Source organism: Acomys russatus, chromosome 3 (genome assembly GCF_903995435.1).
Source record: "Acomys russatus chromosome 3, mAcoRus1.1, whole genome shotgun sequence".
Classification (NCBI taxonomy): domain Eukaryota; kingdom Metazoa; phylum Chordata; class Mammalia; order Rodentia; family Muridae; genus Acomys; species Acomys russatus.
In genome coordinates this window covers 29,075,156-29,087,484 of record NC_067139.1, presented here as the reverse complement: position 1 = coordinate 29,087,484, position 12,329 = coordinate 29,075,156, and the positions used below count along the sequence as shown (strand labels likewise).

At 43.7% G+C, this 12,329-nt stretch overlaps 1 long non-coding RNA gene across 1 annotated transcript in view; it reads left to right on the top strand.

The window, feature by feature from the left end:
* LOC127210967 (uncharacterized) overlaps positions 1-11,795 on the top strand; it is a 48,952-nt gene extending 37,157 nt beyond the window's left edge. Inside the window, exon 3 of the long non-coding RNA XR_007833344.1 lies at positions 11,627-11,795. This is a non-coding gene — a long non-coding RNA (uncharacterized LOC127210967). The remainder of the gene's footprint in view (positions 1-11,626) is intronic.
* Positions 11,796-12,329: the final 534 nt, after the last annotated feature.

Below are 12,329 nucleotides of genomic sequence, written 5' to 3'. Positions count from 1 at the left end.
AAACAGAGATTGGTGGGGGCCTGGGAGCTTTGATGGCCAGCCTAGCCTGCCTGATGAGTACCAAGCTAGTGAGTGACCCTGTCTGTCTGTCCGTTTGTCTCTGTCTCTGTGTCTGTCTCTGTGTCTGTCTCTGTGTCTGTCTCTGTGTCTCTCTCTGTGTCTCTCTCCATCCCTCTGTCTTTCTCTCTCTCTCTCTCTCTCTCTCTCTCTTTCTCTCTCTCTCTCTCTCTCTCTCTCTCTCTCTCTCTCTCTCTCTCTCTCTCTCTCTCTCTCTCTCTCTCACACACACACACACACACACACACACACACAGTGGACAGCCCCTGATGAATAACAGTGAATTTGTCCTCTGGCCTTCACATTCTATGTGCATGCACATGCATGTACTCCACAGTTATAGCAAATGAAAATTAGCTCCAGTGTTTATATTTTTAGCCCAGTGATCTGGGAATACTCATTTGGTTGCCCCACCACTCACTGCCTTTATGGATTTGATATTTTGATGGCAGCAGATCTCTAACCCAAGGGCCGTTGTTATAACCATTTTTATTTTACTTGTGCATGTTAGTGCCCTTGGTACATTAACAATGCCATGCCACCGTTCCAACCACCATGTAGATGGGCTTGTTTATTACAGGTCACATTCCAATTGAACAAATAGAGGCAGCACCTTTGACCCTGCAGCCCAGGATAGCCATTGTTCGCATGAGACATGGGTCTCCAAATGCTTTCTTTTGTTTATATGGCTTTGCTTCAAATATAGTTATGCTACCATTTATAGACTACAATGAGAATTTTAGAGTTGTAAGAGAACTTAAACATGGGTCACTGTGTCCAAACCAGCAGTCTTTAAAAAGAGGGTAGTGGCTTGTCGAGGGGACATTGGCTCATGTTAGCCTAATATTTAGGAGTTCCATCCCAGAGTCCCACTCAGCCTGGCTTGTCTGTTAGTGGCTCCAAAAATGCGCCATAAGAAAATTAATTGGTAGTTTATTTTTAGATTAATCTTTTGTTATTCTCTTACTTTGCATGGTTTTTATTTATGTATGGGTTGTTTTTTTTTTTTTTTTTTGAAATAGTGTCTTCAAACAGTAATGTTTTTGGTTTGGGTTTTTAAACAGGAAAGTCGCAGCACTGAAGCTGTTTCTGGGCTTATTACTCATGACTGTCATGCTGACGTTCCCTCCAGTTCCTGCCTCTGTTGAATGTTACTATATTCAGTCTGTTGCTTTCCCCCCTCTGCATTCACTTGCCAGAGTGTAGGAGAAGGAAAGTTTAAAGGTGATGCTCATTTCCCCCGAGTGAAGGCCCGACTGATTTCTTTTCCTTTCTCACTTATAAATGAACAGAAGGCTCCCATACTCCTAGAAGCAAAGACCTGTAGCCACAAACGCTCTAGACACTGCATGCTGGGGGCTGTTCTGCACCTTACCTCCCATCCCTTCTTAGGCTCAGCTCCTCAGTCCCTGAGTGTACAGCGTTGACTCCTGCCAGCTTTGGGAGGTCTGTGGGGGGTGGCTGAGAAGCTACAGGGTGGCCAGGATTGGGGAGGGGGCGTATTGTTTGGGTTGGCCATGGCAACGGCTACAGTGAGAAGAGCGAGCCTAGTTTTGGCTGCTCTGTAAACGGTCAGGACTCTGCCTTATCTCGGGATTCTTGCTTGGGCCCAGGCCACGTGATCTGGTAAGTGTGACTCTCCTAGCCTTCCTCCTACGATCATACTGTCTGCCAGGGCTAGTAGGGGGTGAGATGGGGGACCCAGAGCTCAAGGTGCCCCCAGAGGAAACAGAAGGCCCACAGAAGCAAATCAGCCAGCATGCGCTTGTATTCCCAGGGACACATCCCCAACCAGATCCTTGCCAGTCACCCAGGGCTTGAGCTTGGTGCCTCAGAAAGTCTCCAAAATTGCTAGTCTCACTGACAGGAAGGAACAGAAAGAAGAAGCAAGTCTAAGAAGCATTTGTGTGATAATTGCATTATTTGAATCTCCCCCCCACCTTCTTTCTTTCTGCTTTTGAAAAGCATGAACAACCTACTACATGAGTTTCATAAAATGTCATTGAAAAGGGGAGCAAGAAAGAGAGTTGCTCCAAAGCTTAAGAATAGTTCCTTTCGCCTCTTGGAATAGCTCTTCCATTCAGCCTACATGCCATTCTGCTTATTTTAAGATGTTATTTTATCCCTAGTATATTACAGATTTTATATTCTAGAGTTCCCCACTAAGGAAGGCACCTTTTTTAATGCTCAAAGTTAAAATCTCTTTGGTGCAAAAAATAACCTATTATGGGTACTGAGGTTTGACGGTTACTCTTTCTAAGAGCCAAAGTGATTCTTCCTCAAACTCATCCGAGGCTGACATTTCACTTTGGGGAAGTCTACAGAAGTTGGTGAGGGGTTCTGCTTATAAAAACAAGTGGCCATTTGCTTATCGCCCTTGGGTATCTACTCTGTAAGCTCATGCCTTGTGGTGTGGCTGTGTCTCCCTGGGAGTCACAGTGTGCCTCTGAGCCACAGTGTTCACCCTTTGCTCTGGTGAGTCCAGGGTAAAACCATGAACAAACAAATGGGAGGACAACATCCCTGCTTGTCCAACTGCAGCTGTACATGTCCCTGAAACCCATTTGGAACCTGGTTGTGAATTCAGGCTAAGCTTGTTTGTTCCTCTTTCAAAAGCATCCTGCTTATCTCTGCTTGCCCTCTAGCCCCCATCCCCCATCCCTCACTGCCCCATCTCCCATCCCTCACCCTCCACACCCCATCCCTCACCCCCACACCCCATCCCTCACCCCATCCCCCATCCCTCACCCCCACACCCCATCCTTCACCCCCACACCCCATCCCTGCTTCTTTGAGTGCTAAGGGGACAGGGAAATAGTTACTTAATTTGAAAAGCATTGATGGTGTGGTCACAGATGCCGAGATTAGCCTGCATTTTGTAACAGTTTATGGCAAGTTTGGCTTGCCTCTTTTTGAGCTGTTTTTGTTGGTTTTTCAAACACGGTTGAGGAATGAGTCATAGTTGTTTCTCTCTGCTGCAGAGCTTCTGAGTCCTTCCTGAACAAAACCAATGAACACAGATGAACTTCCAGGGCACATAGTAGGATTTGTCTAGTGACACACCAAACACAGAAGAACAGAAAACAAAAATAGCACATTTTTTTGAAATCATGGTGCTTATTTTAGAATATGCTAAAATACACAAGTGAATATTTTTTCTATTATTTTTTTAATATAAAATGTTTTGTGTTCCTAACACTGAGAGTTTTCTGCCCTTGCTTTCTTTCATTTCTTTCTTTTTAAAATCTCTCCCTGTCTCTGTCTTCCTATCTGTAACTCTGACACACACATACTTACCCCTCCCCCCCCTCTCTATGAGGTCTTATATTATAGTCTAAGCTGGTCTTGAGCTTTCTATATTCTCTTGCCTTAAACCTCCAGAGTGCTGAAAATGTGAGCCACCATGCCTGGATTGGCTTTCTGTCTTGTTTCTGTCAGCTAGCTGGAAAATCTTGCAGCATTACACACAACTTATTTTATGGACTCGGACAGACAGCTGACCCTAAACATCAGAATTTCAGAACCCAAACATTTAAAATAGCCTACTGTTTCAATTTTAATATTGCATTACGTTCCTTCTTTGAGAATTTTGTATATGTACACTATGTATTTTTATTGGAGCGATCTTCTGAACAAGCTTCTAACTCAGTGGTTCTCAACGCCTTGGAGGAGTCAGCCGATCTTTTCACCGGGGGTGTATGTCAGATATCCTTCATATCAAATACTTACATTACAATTTGCAACAGTAGCAAACTTGCAATTGTGAAGTAGAGCAGTGAGAATAAAAAATATTTATGGTTGGGGTCACCACAGCACAAACTGTATTAAAGGGCCACACTACTGGGAAGGTCTTACTCTTCCCAGATCCATTTCCTTCTGCCTGACCTCTTTTCAACTTCCTATCCTTTTCTGGATTTAATTGATTAATTAATTTTTTTATAATCTATGGTATCCATTTTATGCTGCCAATATATTTATGGTTGTTGTGCCATCCGCTGAGGCTCAGGTGATCTACCAGGGGCCACATCTGTTAAAGACAACTGAATCTTGGTGCCTGGATATATGGCTTAGTGATTAAGAGTACTTGCTGCTCTTTCAGAGGACCTACATTTAGTTCCCAGCACCCATCACAGGAACACAAGTCTATCTGTAACTCCAGTTCCAGGGGATCTCTTGCCTCCAAGGGCACATGCAGGCGTGCGTGTGCGCACGCATGCGCGTGTGCACACACACACACACACACACACACACACACACACACACACACACACACTACGGTAATAAAAATAAATTAAAAAGAAAAAGAAAACCGAATCACTCTCTTCTCCCAGAAGGCATCACCTGCCACTAGCTCCTCCGCTAAGGGCATGTGCTCCGGATACCTCTGCATGGTGAACTGTTGAATGGCTTGATCGTGTGTGGATCTTGAGCTGGCAAGTTCAGCAGCTATGAGTTCACTGTGGCAGCTATCTTGTATGTCCCAAGGACATCGCTTCGCTCCTGTCCTCTCTGATCTCTGGCTTTTCCACAATGGTCCCTGAGCCTTGTGGGCAGGTTAGTAATAAAGATGTTCCATTTGTGGCTGAGCATTTCACCAACACTCATCCTTGGCTCTTTGATGAATTATAGATTTCTACATTAACTGCAATCAGTTAATATAATATGATATGATATAGCATAAACTACACAAAGTAACCTCTTTAGGGTCTGAGAACTGTGTCAATCTATGATACCATAGAATGTGCTAATTTTGCAGATGAGAAATCTGAGGCGTACTGAGGCTAACTGACAAGCACTGCAGCACCCAGGCCCCTTGTTTGTTGGATGAGGCTCAACACCAGCGCTCTGGATCCCTAATTTGATGTTTCCTTATTGGACAAAAATTCCCCCCCCACACACAATATTTCTATCAGTTGTTTGGGACTTTCATGCAATGAACCCAATTACACTTGCTTCCCATTCCTTCAGGTCTCCTTCCTACCCTTGTGCCCCTTCCAAAAGAAAAATATACCAAGTCCAATTTGCATTGCCCATATACTCGTTGGAGCATGTATTGGACAGATGTTAAGCTTTAATTAGGATCTTTAAAAATAATTGGGATTCTTTTAGAGATCAATTTGCCTTGAAAATGTAGGATTTTGACTTAAGTTTTCTTATGTCTCAAAAAGTACAAACACAATTGCTGTGAGAAATACAGTGTGCACCCTTCAGTGCCAGAGATGTCCATAGCTATTTAGATCTTCTGATCCACTTCCTAGACAGGTTTATTTGTTGATGGAAAGCCCATTGCCAAGTTCAGTGTGAGCTGAGAACAACGAAGCGTCAGAAGATGGGCACAGGAGGTGAGAGTGGGAGGGTTGGGAGGATTTGGTACTCAGACAGAACCAGGCAATTCCCATCAGCCTCTTCCCGCGCTGACAGCCAGATGCCAGCGGAGCCCTTCTTCAGCGGCAGCGCTAATGATGGAGTGATGTGTTTAGACTTGAAGGACCTTCAGGTGCTGCTCTCAAATCAATAAGAAGCATGGTTAATTTGTAGTGCAGGTGAGAAGTTAACCTTTGAGACCCAGGAGTGGTTACCAAGCTTTTCCCTGCCCAGTGCCTCTGGTAGGGGGTGAGAGGAACAGACACGTGTCAGCTTCTGGTGCTTCCAGTGACAGGAAAGCGTTGTTGATGAGAAGTTTGTGCAGAAGAGCATGTCAGCAGTCTTGGGAGGGGCCTCATTCAGCTCCCAAGGGCTGAGCTTCTCTTGGTGTGTGTGGGGGGGTCTGTTCCTTGAATGGAGTAGAGGGATGGTGGCAGCTCCTGATTGTTAAGAATGGTCTCTGTCTCCCATTAGTCACTGGGACTTTATTACCTATTTGTATTTAGACACTGCAAGGAGTCTTACTGAATACTGTGTATTCTCTATTTGGCTTTTAGAGAAGTGTTAAGTAAGTTTTTGCAACGAAGACATGTTTGGTCCTTTAGGGAAGGCATGCTAGCCGCTTAGCTAGAAAGAATAAGACCAAATAATTAAATGTAAAACATTTGAGCATTAAGCCTAATGAGAGCATTGTCCCTTTTATGAGAAATTTGGGGAAAAGAAAACAAACTATGGGCAAATAAAACATCTCAAGTAAGAGTTTTAGAAAAGAAAGAAATGAAGCAAGCTGCTTCTCTTTTTAATTATTTTATATTTGTACCAGAGAGAAGGGACCAGCACTGTTTAAGCTGAATCAATACTACATTCTAACTTACCTATCTATCTATCTATCTATCTATCTATCTATCTATCTATCCATCTATCCATCTAGTGCCATATTGAGAACTGAACCTCAGGCCTCACACATACCAGGAAAGTATTCTGTCACTAACCTGTGTCTCCATCCCCAACACCACATTCTAAACAGCTTCCCTAAGAAATAGAATTGAGAGGGGAGAGAAGGCCAGAGAAAGATCATAGATACATTCAAGCGCAAAAGCCTAAGCAGCAATTTAAAGGAGAAGACAGTGAGATGGACATGGTGGTACATACCTGTTATTCTAGCCATCTAGAAACTGAGGCATAGGATCTAGACAACCGTGGACAATAGAGCAAGACTTCACACACACACACACAAACAAACAAACAAACAAAGTGGTGGGTGAGAGATGGGCCCAGTGGGGAATGATAAGTTGACAAAAGTCAATCTTACTTGTTCGTACTTAGAATTTTTAATCTTTAATTCAGTATGCTAATTATATGGTAGAGAATTGTCCCAGTCCATAATCTAAAGCAAACTGAGCTCAAGTGTGTGCCTTAGTGAGGTGTATTTAACCCACAACAAGAGCTGTCTTAGTTCTGCTGATGTAGGTCATATTGTTGCTAATGTTAAAAACACAGCTCTCACCTCAAAGGAATAAGAGAATGTTAATTCTGGAGCCAAAGGTGGGTGACTGTGCCAGAGGAACAGAGATGTAGGTTACCCCCTATTCTATGTCCCAACGAGATAAAAATTTCCTGAATTTTTAATAGGAAAATAACAAGGAACGCTGTGTCAAGACATCTTCCAAAAACTTGGCAGAAACCTCGGGCAGGCAAGTTCTAGCAAAGCAAGGAGCCCCTGCAACAGGCCTCAGATGCTGGCTGATGGCATAGTCCGCTTCTGAGTTAGTGGCAGCCAGGGTTCTCATATCCCAAGGCATTTATCTGATAGTCATAGGATAGGAAGTCGCACAGAGAGACAGCAAATTGTTATCCAAGGGACTGGGATATCCCAAAGCAAGCTGGCTTTGAACTTGCAATATTCCAACCTCTTCATCAAAGAAGTTCCAGACAGGAAGCCTTTGTAGAATAGGATGTTAGAAGTGCCATGTCCCCAAAGCAAGGGTATTTGAGAGAGGAGCATTTTAAACATATAGGGTAAAATATGTCTCTAGTTTTGTTTATTTGCTTGTTTCTTCGCAATCTTTCTTTGGACACAAGGTGAACTTGTCTACTATGTAAAGGAAGAAATTTACTGTTCACCAGAGCCTTATGGCAGTGGACCCCTGACCAATAGGTCAGAGAGCAAATCTCATTCAAGCCTTTATTCTTGAGGCTTCCTCGATGACCAGTCACTTTTTGGCCTTGTAAATTGCTCCAGAAAAGTGTTCAATGTTTAATTCTGAATATATTTGGAATTAGCTGCCTTCAGAGAGTGTATTTACTCTTTTTCTTTTCCAATGATGGTGACTAAATCTAGGGTCACATGTAAGGTAGACAAATGCTCCGCCACTCAGTTACATCCTAGGCCTAAATGATTATGTCATTTTTAGAACACTCAGACTTGTTTTACTGAGACAAGGTTTCATGTAGCCTAGGCTGATCTGTAACTCCTGCTCATCCTGCCTCCGTCTTCGAAGTGCTGGGGCTGCTCCACTGTACCTCAGTTACTTAGGATGTTTAAATGCAACAAATGCTGATATTATTACAAGGGGAATTTTTTTTCAAACCCTCAACATGTTAGGACAGAAATAGTTGTAAAATGCGGTTTTCCCCTTTTCTAAGTGGATTAGAACATCACGTGTTCCCTCATGGACAGCCCAACAGCTGTCTCTGTGACACTGTGATACTGACGCATCAGAACTACCGTGTCTCAGAAACTCGGTCGTTTTGATGCCGCCACACTTTTGATACCCACTCTCTTTGCTTGCGGGGCATGAGGGTCCCTTTGTACCTTCCTGGTATCTGTAAACATAAAAGGAATTGAGACTGATAATCAAGGTTACAAAACCACCAGGGGCTGAACCCTCCTACACAGTCACTCTGATTCGGCCTCCTCCTGACCTCTTCGCATTGCCTATGGCTTTCATGGCGATGCTTCAGGCTTAGAGAGAGAGAGAGAGAGAGAGAGAGAGAGAGAGAGAGAGAGAGAGAGAGAGAGAGAGAGAGAGAGAGAGAGAGACATTTGAGAAGGAAATTTCCAAGGTGAGTTAGGGTGCTATCATAGAAAGTAAGGGCTGCCAGTGTGTACAGCACTTTAAAAGTTGGCAATAGCCCAAGTAGGCAGTGGTGAAAATAATACGAAGAAGTAGGACTGCTGCTCTGGTTAAGAATGCCCAACCAGTGAAACATTTTATGTGTGGGACTTTGATGTTTACACAGCAAAGAAGAGAGGGAGGTTGTTAAGGAAGTTGGGGTTTCAGAACTTTTCTTATTCCCAAGCTGGGCTTGGGAGTCTAGAATTGTCTCTACATGCCTGATGGGCTCGCTTGTGGGAGGCAGAGCCCCCCGACTCTGGGAAGTCAGGGCTATTTCTCCTCTTTCTGCTTCTCCCAGGAAGCAGAGGAGATGCTGATGTTGGCAGAATGAGTCCTGGCTTGCTATTGCGGCTTGCTTTAAGCCAAGGAGGAAGAGCTGGGGCGCTTTAATGCACACACCAAAGACTTGGCTTAAAAGACTTCGGGGAGAGCGGAGTGATAAATTATACCCCGATGCTTATAAAAAGCATGCCCCCCCCCCCGCACACACACATACAAATGAGTAATTTATGAATGGATCCTTTTCAGAAAGATTCTAAGCCTGACCTTTGAAACTAAGATCATAAATCTCATAGAAACTGTATTTTATAGCTGGGTTCCAAAAAAGTCCACATGAAATGCCCATCAGGATCTTTAGGACCATGCCTGATTTACTCTCCGTGGAGCCAGGTCACCCATAAGCCACTTCAGCAGATAGTGCGGGGTCACTATGAAGAGCAGTCATTGTGGTTTGGGGACTAACAGTGAAAAACGTGGGTGGAAGTGGATTGCCATCTGATAAAATGAGAGATACTCACGAAATCCCCTAATGGGACATGAAGTTGGTTATAAAATTGGTCCCAGAGGACCCATTTAAGAAGGAAGGAGGTAAGATAACTATAATTAGGGTAAGACTTCACTTGAGGAAGAATATTCTATCCATCAGGATGGCCTCAAAACTGAAAAAGCCAATGATCTGTTAATAATGGAAGTGCTGTCACTCTGTCGGGAGGAGCCTGGTACCAGGGTCTGGAGTTGCAGCAAACTTTGCATTGATGGCAACTCCCGGTCCTTCTAACACTGGCATGTTCTGATCAGGATTTCTATCATTTCACTGGAAAATATACTACAGAAGGCTGGGGGGGAGGGGTGGTGGTTCAGTAAGCACAATGCTCCATAGAACACAAATGGTGTAGCCCGCATCTGTGATCCCCGTGCTCCTGCAGTAAGACAGGAGGTCGAAGCAGGAGACTATGCCGAAGTTGCGTGGTCCACAGGCCAGAAATACAGAGTAGTGAACAAGACGAGCGCCTGTCTCAGGCAGGGTGAAGATGAGGCCAGACAGCTGATGTTGTCCTTTGAACGCCTATGCCTCTCAGTGTGTGTTTGTGTGGGCGAGGGAGGGGTCTTAAAAAACTAATAAAGATAATGTAACATCTCTGAAATAACTTAGACCCAGACAAACAGCCAAGCTTTCCAGCCCTAATATAGTGTAACATTTCATATACTGTGTTCCTTATCTGTATGTACATAATTCTCTAAAATAGGAATGAAACTTGACTAGTAAACCCAATGTTACTTTCCCACTCTAAGGAGCATAAAATTAGCTTGTTTTTAATTCTTCCAAACATCAGTAAGAAGGTATTCAGTAATATATTTGGGTTATTTCTTGTTCAGAATTTGAAAAGCATTATTGGCATAAGAAATAATTCCTATTCGAAGCACGTGGTCATCTTTACATATTGTCCCTACTTTTGGACATATATCAGTTGTACTAAGTAATGACTCTCATGGCATCTCCATGTATGTGTAGTATGTGCTTTGACCACTGTCAGCTCCTGTTCCCTCTCTAGCCCTCCCTCTCCTGCCCCCTGATTTTTGCATCGTTCACAAGGACTCCTCCGTTTTAAACACCATAGTTTTTATTCTTTGAAAAATTTGTACATGCATACAATGTATTTTCATCATGTTTACTTCCACAATATTCATTTGTTTATTGCCTGTGGTGTTTGTGCCTGCACCACATCAAGTCTGTGGAGCTCAGAACTCACCAGTTCTCTCCTCCCACCATGTGAGCTCTGGAGTCCCAGCTCAGGGCCTTGGACTTGGCAAGCACTTTTCCAGATGAGCAATCTCATAGCACCCCCTTTTAATAACCCATTAAGCCCAGTTATTGCTGCCTGTATGCACACAGGTGTGGGACCATTCACTTGTACAAGATCCACCCACCAGACACCATGCTTCTAAAGGAAACTGTCTAACCCTCCAGCTGTCCACTGTCATTAGTTCCTCAGCTAGGGGTACGGGCTGGCAAGTCAAGCCAGTGCAGACCAGCTTGATCTTGGCCAGGTCTTGTGCAAGCAACCACAGTGGCAGAGACTTCATGAACATACTTGTCCTTTTGTGTTCAGAGAACACTACTTTTCCCAGGTTCTCTCTGACCTCTGGCTCTTCCAGTCTTTTCCTTCCATCTTCCAAGTTGTTTTCTGGTCCTTGCAGGGGAGGAAGTGTGACGTAGACATCCCATTTGTGGATGAGCACTTGTTCGCTGCACTTTAGTGTCCTTTTTCTCTATAGACTCTGTATACAAGATAAAGCATACCATATTTACCTTTCTGCATCTGGCTTTCTTCCACAAGTATGTTGCATTATGTAGCACTTTCTTCCTTTCAGTGTTATGATTTTATTATTTCTCCACAAGAGTGGTCTTTAAGGTTTCTGCAGGGCAAACTTCTTGACCTGTGTAGTTACTGAGTTGGAACCCTATGTCTCCTGCTCCAGGGTTGGCTATATTTTTTACTTAACTGTGACAAAGGTGATTGGGGGAAGACAGTGAGGCAGATTTCTAGATAGCTCATAACTTCCTCTTTGTTCTTTTCCTAGGTCATGCAGTCTCAAAGAATTTCAGTATAATTAAATACACCTCTTCATAAACTAGGCTGAACATAATTTAATATTTTCCTGAAGGTACTTCAAAGTCTCGGGGTGTTTCAGGGTCACGGTGAACATCAATTATCTTCTCGTGGTGGGTGTGGTGCAGGAGGACGGATAGTAGTGTTCTGTTTGATGGAGTCCTGGGTGACTGGACATTTGTTCTATTATTACAGGGAGTTCATCTGGGACTGAAACTCCACGTTAAGCTGTCACAAGAGAGAATGGCATGCAGGAAACTTCTTTGGCTTAGAAAGGCTGACGATAATTCATGTGTCAGCTGTACCACGTGGCTCTTTTTAGTCCAAGGAGCACTTTCACATACAACATTTTCTCTTATTAATTTTTTTTCCTGGGAAGGAAATGAAGCAAAAAACCTGGGTCACTTGCCTAAGTCACATCACATAAATGCAGAGGCTGCTTAACTCCAAGTTGGGTGGGTTTTTGGTTTTTGTGTGTGTGTGTGTGTAGTAAAGATGATGGGCGCACATTGTGATCTCTAGGCTGTAGACATATGGACTCAGTCCCCACACATGTTCTCTCAGTGAGCCATCTTATGACCTTGTATTTAGGGATGAGGACACAGAGATAAAGAAGTTAATGCAAGCCCTAGTGAGTGGCAAAGTTGACATATGAGCCCCGGACCTCAGGACCCCAAAGCCTTCACTCTCTTGACTGAGGAACCCAGAGCTGCTCTGTGTACACACACAGATTAAGTAAGTTGAAAAAAATGTGTCTGTAGGTAACTTCCTGTCTACAGCGGTCTGTCTGTCGGTGATCCTTTTGTGTGACATGTGGAACTCTTGGGTTTTTCAATTTGAGGTCTCATCCCCCAAGCTTCATTTTCCATATTAAAACGTGACAAGACAGGGCACCTAA